This window comes from Uranotaenia lowii, chromosome 2 (genome assembly GCF_029784155.1).
Source record: "Uranotaenia lowii strain MFRU-FL chromosome 2, ASM2978415v1, whole genome shotgun sequence".
NCBI classification, from domain to species: Eukaryota; Metazoa; Arthropoda; class Insecta; order Diptera; family Culicidae; genus Uranotaenia; species Uranotaenia lowii.
Window position 1 is genome coordinate 53,974,184 of NC_073692.1, and position 7,643 is coordinate 53,981,826.

Genomic DNA, 7,643 nt, shown 5'->3' on the forward strand with positions numbered 1-7,643 from the left:
ACAGGTTTTTTTTTATTATTCATTTTTCCATGATTTTGACCACTGATTGACCAAGCTCAAGGCAAACACAATTTTTTGTTTTATAATCAATAGATAATCCGATAATAATATTTGGTATACATGTTTGTTTGACTACTTTTCATTAAAACATCTTTCAATGTTTTCCGTTTGTTCATCCGATTTAATTTCAGTCGATAAATAATCCATATGTAGAACAATGCTCGTTTTTTTCTTGAATACTGTAATTTTTTTTACAGTGGTACCCTACGGGAGCCCAAATCAGCTATCGCAGAAATAGAAAAAAAGAGTGGATCAGCAATATTTTGGAATACAGCTACCGCCCAGATTCACCGCAAAAACTTTTTTTTTCTGTCTTTAACAGACAAAACCCGATTCGTCCTCCAAATTTATTTGGACAATTTGTTTCGAATTTTAGCGCAACTCAACCCACCGTACCAATTCCGTAACGCTTTCCCCTACTCACATCAGTGTCCTAAACGTCGAAATATTTCGACCACATTAAACATCTGATTGATTAACAATTGTAACCATAAACTGGTCTGATTTATGAATTCTAAACACCGAATTTTTTTATCGGTTAAATCTTCTCATAAGTTCAAACCTCAAATCCGTATAACCTCATAGGCTCCATTTTCCACACCGAACAATAAAATAAATTCGGTTACCCAAAACGTAACGCCTATGAATTTCAATTCACCCTAAATTCATGATCATCCCTAGATTGGATTCTCAACCGTAACGGGTGCGAAAGAGAAACGTCAAAACAAAAGTAAACAAATCATCCTAGCGAGAAGTGCGGTCTCTGCAGTTAATGCTAAATTCTTGCAAAAAAAACGGTAATTACCTCATTATTTTACGCTTGATTGCTTTCCAAAACTTATCCCAAACAAACGCGACAGGTAAGTCATCGTTTCCACTAAAATTTTTCTCGTTCTAGACTGCCAATGATTCGGAAAACGACTTCCTCTACCCCATTGAGGAAGAGCTTTGTTTACGCCCGGAACTTACGATTCAACAACGACTGGTGATACTCGTTGACGGGAAAGTAATTTTCGGGACCGCTGGCTGCTTTTCCGAACTGTGTCGTTCACAGGTACACTGCAAAAAATCCACACCTAGGATGTATGTTTCCTCTCACATAAGGTCTTCAAAACTGCTCTACGCATAGATTTCATATACTTCATATGAACATTATATGTCACACATAAATTGTATGTTCGAAATATGAAGTTTATATGATATTGACACATATATTATATGATTTTCCTCTTTGAAAATTTCCATGTGTTCAAAATGGCCACCCTGGAGAAGAAGTTTGTGTGCCCGTTCGAGTGTCAATTAAAATATTTTAATATGGTAGGTATTACTCTAATAAAAATAAAATATTGATTATTTATTTCTTATGTTCCCCACAGGACGCTTATCCCTGACCACTGCTATTGGAGGCAAGGAAATCGGCACGGGGACGTGTACGGGACATGTACGTATTAGGCTAAGCATTTTTATCTTTTAACAATAAATATTACAAAAATGTTTTGATTGCCAACACCTCACAATTTTTCATTTCCCTCCGAAAAACTAATTCCAACAAAGGCAAGCAAGTAAACGCCTAGATGTATGCAAATGAATGAGTGCAATGTAGGCCTATAATATTTATGTGTGGGATTTTATAACTTTTATGTGACACATATAAAAGTCATATTTTTGTATTCTATATGTGTGGACACGTAATTTTCAAATGGGAATCACATTGCAAAAATCTATAAGGCAAACACATATCCTCAATATGTGGATTTTTTGCAGTGTAGGTATCCATCCTAAATTTATACTTATTTTTCTCTCATTTTAGGTCCTGACCCATGTTCCCTCGAGCTGTGAAGATTGCGAGTTGGCTTCCGAATTCGGCTCCCGGTTGCCTTTATCGTATTCCAATTGTTGGTTGCTGATGGGGGTGGCTAATTTCGTCTCCGCTGAGCTGCTTTTTCTTGTCTTGTATCGATCACAGGTGAGTTCTATTGAAAGCAATTAATCAACAGGTTTCTCTCTCTTAGGTGTACTCCTACATCGGTTCCGTTCAGCGCAGATTTTCGTTTCCGCTGGCTTCCAGCCTTGGCCCTTGCACTTCCGGTTCCTTCCTGATGTGAGGTCTTCATGAGAAAGTTGCCCCTACCAAATAGCTACCCAGACTGTATTCCCGATTTGCTGCCAAAATGTGAACCCAAGGTAAGCGTGAAAATCGAACGCATGCAAAAAAAACAACAAATTTCGATGTATGCATGACTAAAAACCCTATTGTTATTAGCCTTAGTAATTGTAAATCTAGATTAATTTAGCCTAAGGAAAACAATTAATTCTCAATTATGTAAATATGCGATAAGATTAAAATTTTAGTATAAGAACTAACATAGTATGTAAGGAAAAATTGTGAACTATAAAACTAACATTCTTGAAACGAAAATATTGAGAAAAATAATGAGAAGAGTAGAGAATATAATTAAGGCTAGGGAATATTAAAGGAGTTTTGCACTCCTCTTCTCATTTCTTATTGCGATAATTACAATATCTTAATCGGTTGTTTTCGTTAGGTTTCGGTTTTTTTTTTTACGTTTTCTAAACTTTGCTTCTAACATCAAACTATTCCTTAGACCCTTCTTTGATTTGAACTCCTGTAGCAGCCAGCTCGATTGACTACGGTTGCTCAACACGGTCTTCTCTGTGAGAGGACTTATGAGTCTTAGGGCGATCAGCGTTCAGGTTTCCCCACTTCTGAACTCACGCTAGGCTTCCATAACTGTACTCCTCTTCAACGCCTTTCGGCTCCAAGTTTTTCGGTTAGGCAGGTCATCATCCAAACGGTTTAACCGATGGACTCACTCTATGCTTCTGGTCGAGGGGAAGGCTATACGCGCTGCTACAGCAATCGAACCAAATAAGAAATCGAAGTAGTTTTTGAGATAATTTGTATCTTGCTACCAGCTAACTTTCAATGTTCCTTCCAGTAATAAGATAGGTTATGTGGTAAGGCACGACCAACATAGACGTGATACAATTAAAAGAGCGGTAAAATATTTTAGGCAACCAGAGCTTGTGCTTCATGGTGCATTGGTCCCTCCTATGAAAATAGGGCTACATAGCTGAACTCTTAAATTATTACGTTACTCCCGGTAGATTTGTCAGCTTTTTAAGAAATTTACAATTGAATACTCCTAGTCTTTTCCCATCTGGAGATTCTAAGTCATAACAATGACTGCCCACAACCCTTTTTACTATCGCCTCCAGGTACTTAGGAGCCAGTTTACCGCAGATTCCTCTCCCTTTGTCTGATAGCTCGGTGTTCTTTTTGAGCACCTTTTCTCCCACTGCATAGATTGGACAATTCGCGTTTGATCTGAGGTTGTAGTGTGAGGCGTGTTTGTCATAGGCTATTTTCAAGTTCTTCCGCACTTCCTCGAATAGTTTATTCCTCTCTTCCGCACCCAACTGACCATCATCCGCTACCGACGCATCTCGTAGACGACGATATTCCGCTCCATTCGAAATCATGTTCCTTCCAAATAGTACAAAGTAGGGCGAATATTTGGTTGCTTCATGTACGGAGTTTCTTACCGCGTTTGCAATTGTTTGTAGGTTGTTAGACCATTCCTTGTGATCCTTTTTAATGGTGGCTCGAACAGCTGTTGTTATCACCCGGTTTACCCTCTCTGCGTCGTTAACTTGAGGGTGATAATTTGGAGTCCTCCAATGTGTTACAGCGTACTTTTTAAGTAGGTTTTGAAACAGGTGTGAGACAAATTGGGTCCCATTGTCTGATAGGATTATCTCTGGTACTCCAAATAGTAAAAATATGTTATTTTCAACAAACTGAACCAGTGTTTCTGCTGTAGCTTGGCGAAATGGTTGCACGAGAATAAATTTGGAGAAGATGTCGGTGACCACCAGGAGACAGGTGTTCCTTCCTTTGCCTGAGACTGGTAATGGACCTACATAGTCCATCGTAAGGAACTGCCAAGGATGTTCCGCCATCTTTTTTTGATTGCTCATCGGTGGTGTCGTGTTCTGATTAGTTGCTTTCGATTTTTAACATGTTAGACAGCATTGACAGAGTTTTCTAGTATCGCTACGCATCAAAGGCCAAAAGTAGCGTTCCCTTAAAGCTGCGAGCGTCTTCTCCGTTCCCAGGTGCGCTTGGTCATGAATCGCTCGTATGATTTCTTCACGTTGTCCTTTAGGGGGATAGATCTTCCATTCAAACCTTGGGTCTTCTGTTTCTCCGTCATTTTAACGTATTTTAGGATCTGATTATCTACTACCCGAAAGTCTGGAAAGTTCCCCGGTTCCTTTTGAATCCTTTCAATCAAATCTTTGTGCTCACTATCTACGGTGATTGAGCAGATAGTTTCAACCGATCTAGATAGGCAATCAGCCAGTATATTATTCTTCCCCTTTCTATACTCTAATTCGATATTATAGGACTGTATTTTTAACGCCCAGCGCAACAACTTGGCGTTCCCAGTCTCTACTCCCATGGTGAACAACCAAAGTAAGCTTTTAGCATCTGTTACCACCTTGAAGCGTGTCCCTTCTACGTAGTGTCTGAAGTGCTCAATAGCCAGAAGCACTCCCAGACACTCTTTCTCTACGCTGGCATATTTCCGCTGCGTGCTGCTCAGCTTTTTGCTGAAATACGCTATTACGGTAGGCTGACCGTTGAGGATTTGAATTAAAGCTGCACCAACCGCATTGTCTGAAGCATCAGATTCAATGACGAATGGTTGACTGAAGTCTGGGTTTCCTAAAATAGGGGCCGACACCAGCGCTCCCTTCAGCTCTCCAAAAGCTACCTCTGCTGCTTCTGTCCACATGAATTTCCCCTTCGTCTTCTTGAGAAGGTCAGATATCGGCGCCACGATTCGGCTATAGTTCTGAATGAACTTCTGGTAGAAGCCAGCCAAACCTAATAACCGTCGAATGTCCTTCACGCTACGTGGTCGAGCAAAGTCCAATATCGGAACTATCCTTGTATTGTCGATTGCGACTCCATTTTCGGTGAGCAAATATCCCAAGTATGATACTTGTCTTCTGCAAAACCGACTCTTATCCAGAGATATTGTTAGATTAGCCCGGTCTAATCTTTCCGCTACAATTCCCAACAAGCGTATGTGTTCGCTGAATGTATTGGTGGCGATCACAATATCATCCAGGTACACGAACACGTGGGGTTCGAGGTCGTGTCCCAATGCGGCTGACATTAGTCTGCACATTGTGAAGGGCGCATTGGTAAGACCGAACGCACAAACCTTGAACCTAAATAGCTTTTTGCTGGTACGAAATGCTGTGAAATCGCGCGACTCCTCTTTCAGTGGGATCTGAAAGTACGCATCTTTCAGATCAACCACTGAAAAGTACCTTGCTTTCTCCAACCGGTGAAAAATTTCTCCCATAGCTCGCATAGGGAAGCAATCTTTTTTCGTTAACGCATTAATCTTCCTCGAATCCAAGCATACCCTTAGCTTACCGTTTGACTTTCGAACTGGTACTAATGAGCTTGCCCACTCACTAGCACATTCTTCGATGGCGTCGAGCTTTTGGTATCTCTCGATTTCTGCGTCCATCTCGGCCTGGATTGCCGGCGAGCACCTATAAAATGGTGATCGTACGGGCTTTGCTCCTTCCGTGAGGACAATCTCGTGCTCTATGAGGTGTGTGCGACCAAACCGATTTTCCGTAGTGATTGGAAACAGACGAATAGTTTCGACTAGTTGGCTGCGTTCTGCTTCGGACAGTTCATGCTCCGTCTCGACGGTTTCTGGTGTCGTTTTGGATGGCTCTGGGGGTTCCAATGCTGGTATGTCTAATGTCTCGTCTCGGTCCGTTGGCTTAAGAGTAGGTAGAGTCTCTATCGGCAGTAAGGTTGATTCTAATGTCTCAACCTCTGCTTCCTTATTCTCGTTTGTCGACACTGTTACCACGCGCTCAAAACCATGTTGTCCTTCCATCATTGGTTGAATACCAAAGGTTTTCCAAAAATTGTACCCAAGAATAAGTTTTCGACAAACCTGTGGAACAACCAAAGTCGGGACCACTCTCGTTTTGCCGCAAAACTCAATGGGTAGTTGCACATATCCTAAACAGTCATGAATTGTTTTGTCTGCTGTTACTATTTTAAGCGGACTAGGATGCATTGTCAGGCCATTCTTCTCTCCTATATCTGCCATGCTCGTTACACTTACACTTGCTCCTGAGTCCAATAACGCGTCGTAATTGGTGTCGAAAATTCTAACTGAAATTAGCGGACATGTTTCGGTTTGAATTCTAACCTCGCAAATTTTTACGAATGGATCATCAAAAGGCCTATCAGTGGGAACTATTGTATTTTCTGGAATGTTGTTGTTCCCTCCCACGCATTCCAGAGCTAGTTTCCCGCGTTTTGTTGGTTGGATTTCGGATGGTTCTCACAAAAGGTTGAAGTCTTGCCTGGGTGTCCACATACATAGCAGAACACACGTTTCTCCTCCTTACACTGTCTCCACATGTGTCCCTGCTTTCTGCAGTTCCAACAATAAGCGATCGGCTTATTGCGAGCTTCCGCTGTTGAGGTGACTTCATCCTTCTTCGCCGTGCCATAACTTGCTTTCGTCCTGTCTCCGAACTTTCTGCGTTGATCCTGACCTCCCTCAATCGCGTTTATCTCTCCCTCGTCCGAGTATTCTGAATAAGTATTCTCATGTACTTCTGCTGTGTCTAGGGTGTGGATATTCGATGGTCTTGGACCTGCTTCTCGCGTTCCTCTAAAAGCTGGATCATTTGCGTCTATACGATAAGCATAGTACTCCAACTTTTCCATAGTCTTCACTACTCTGCAGGAAAGCCTCGATCGATAATGCGGCCGCATGTTTTCGAACATAATTTTGAACAGTCTACGCTCGCTATACGGTTTCAACAGCATTTTATTGAGTCTTTCTATTTCCATTTTAAAAGTTAAAAAGGTCTCGTTGCGTTGTTGTTTCCGTTCCTTGATTCGTTGTTTGTCCCCCTTGTCCTTTCCTGGGTTACCGTACATGTAACGGATACGTCTTTCGAAGTCCGACCAACTCTGCAACTCCTCCGAATAGCATAAATACCAATCGTAAGCTTCATTTCTCAGGATTGTGTGGATTCTCTGAAGAAGTACATCCTCGTCGATTCTGTCCATTCTTGCAAGTCTACGCACCTTGTGTAGAAAGTCTTCAAGAGAGCGATGTCGTGAGTCGCCATCGAAAGTGAGGTGCCACTTTTCCATACGGCGGTCAGCGTTCTGTATTTCAGCGTCACTGATACGCCTCCCGGTTACCTGCCGATAATACCTGCCCCCTCTCTGCTCTCGTTCGTCGCCTGTAGACTCGAAGCGTGTGCCATAAAAACTGTTAGGTTCTCGACGATAGTTCTGGTGACGTGTGTTTCTTGTTTCGCTGTAGTGGTTCCTAGAATTCATCCGTCTTGAAGCGTTTTTCCGGTTTCGAATTCCATCTGTACCTTCCTCCTCGCTTTCGGTTTCGTCATCGTCTGACATGCTGTCGGAACTGCTCTCAACCTCCTCCATTTCGCTTTCGTAGTAGCATTGCGGTTTGCGTACTGGTTTGCGT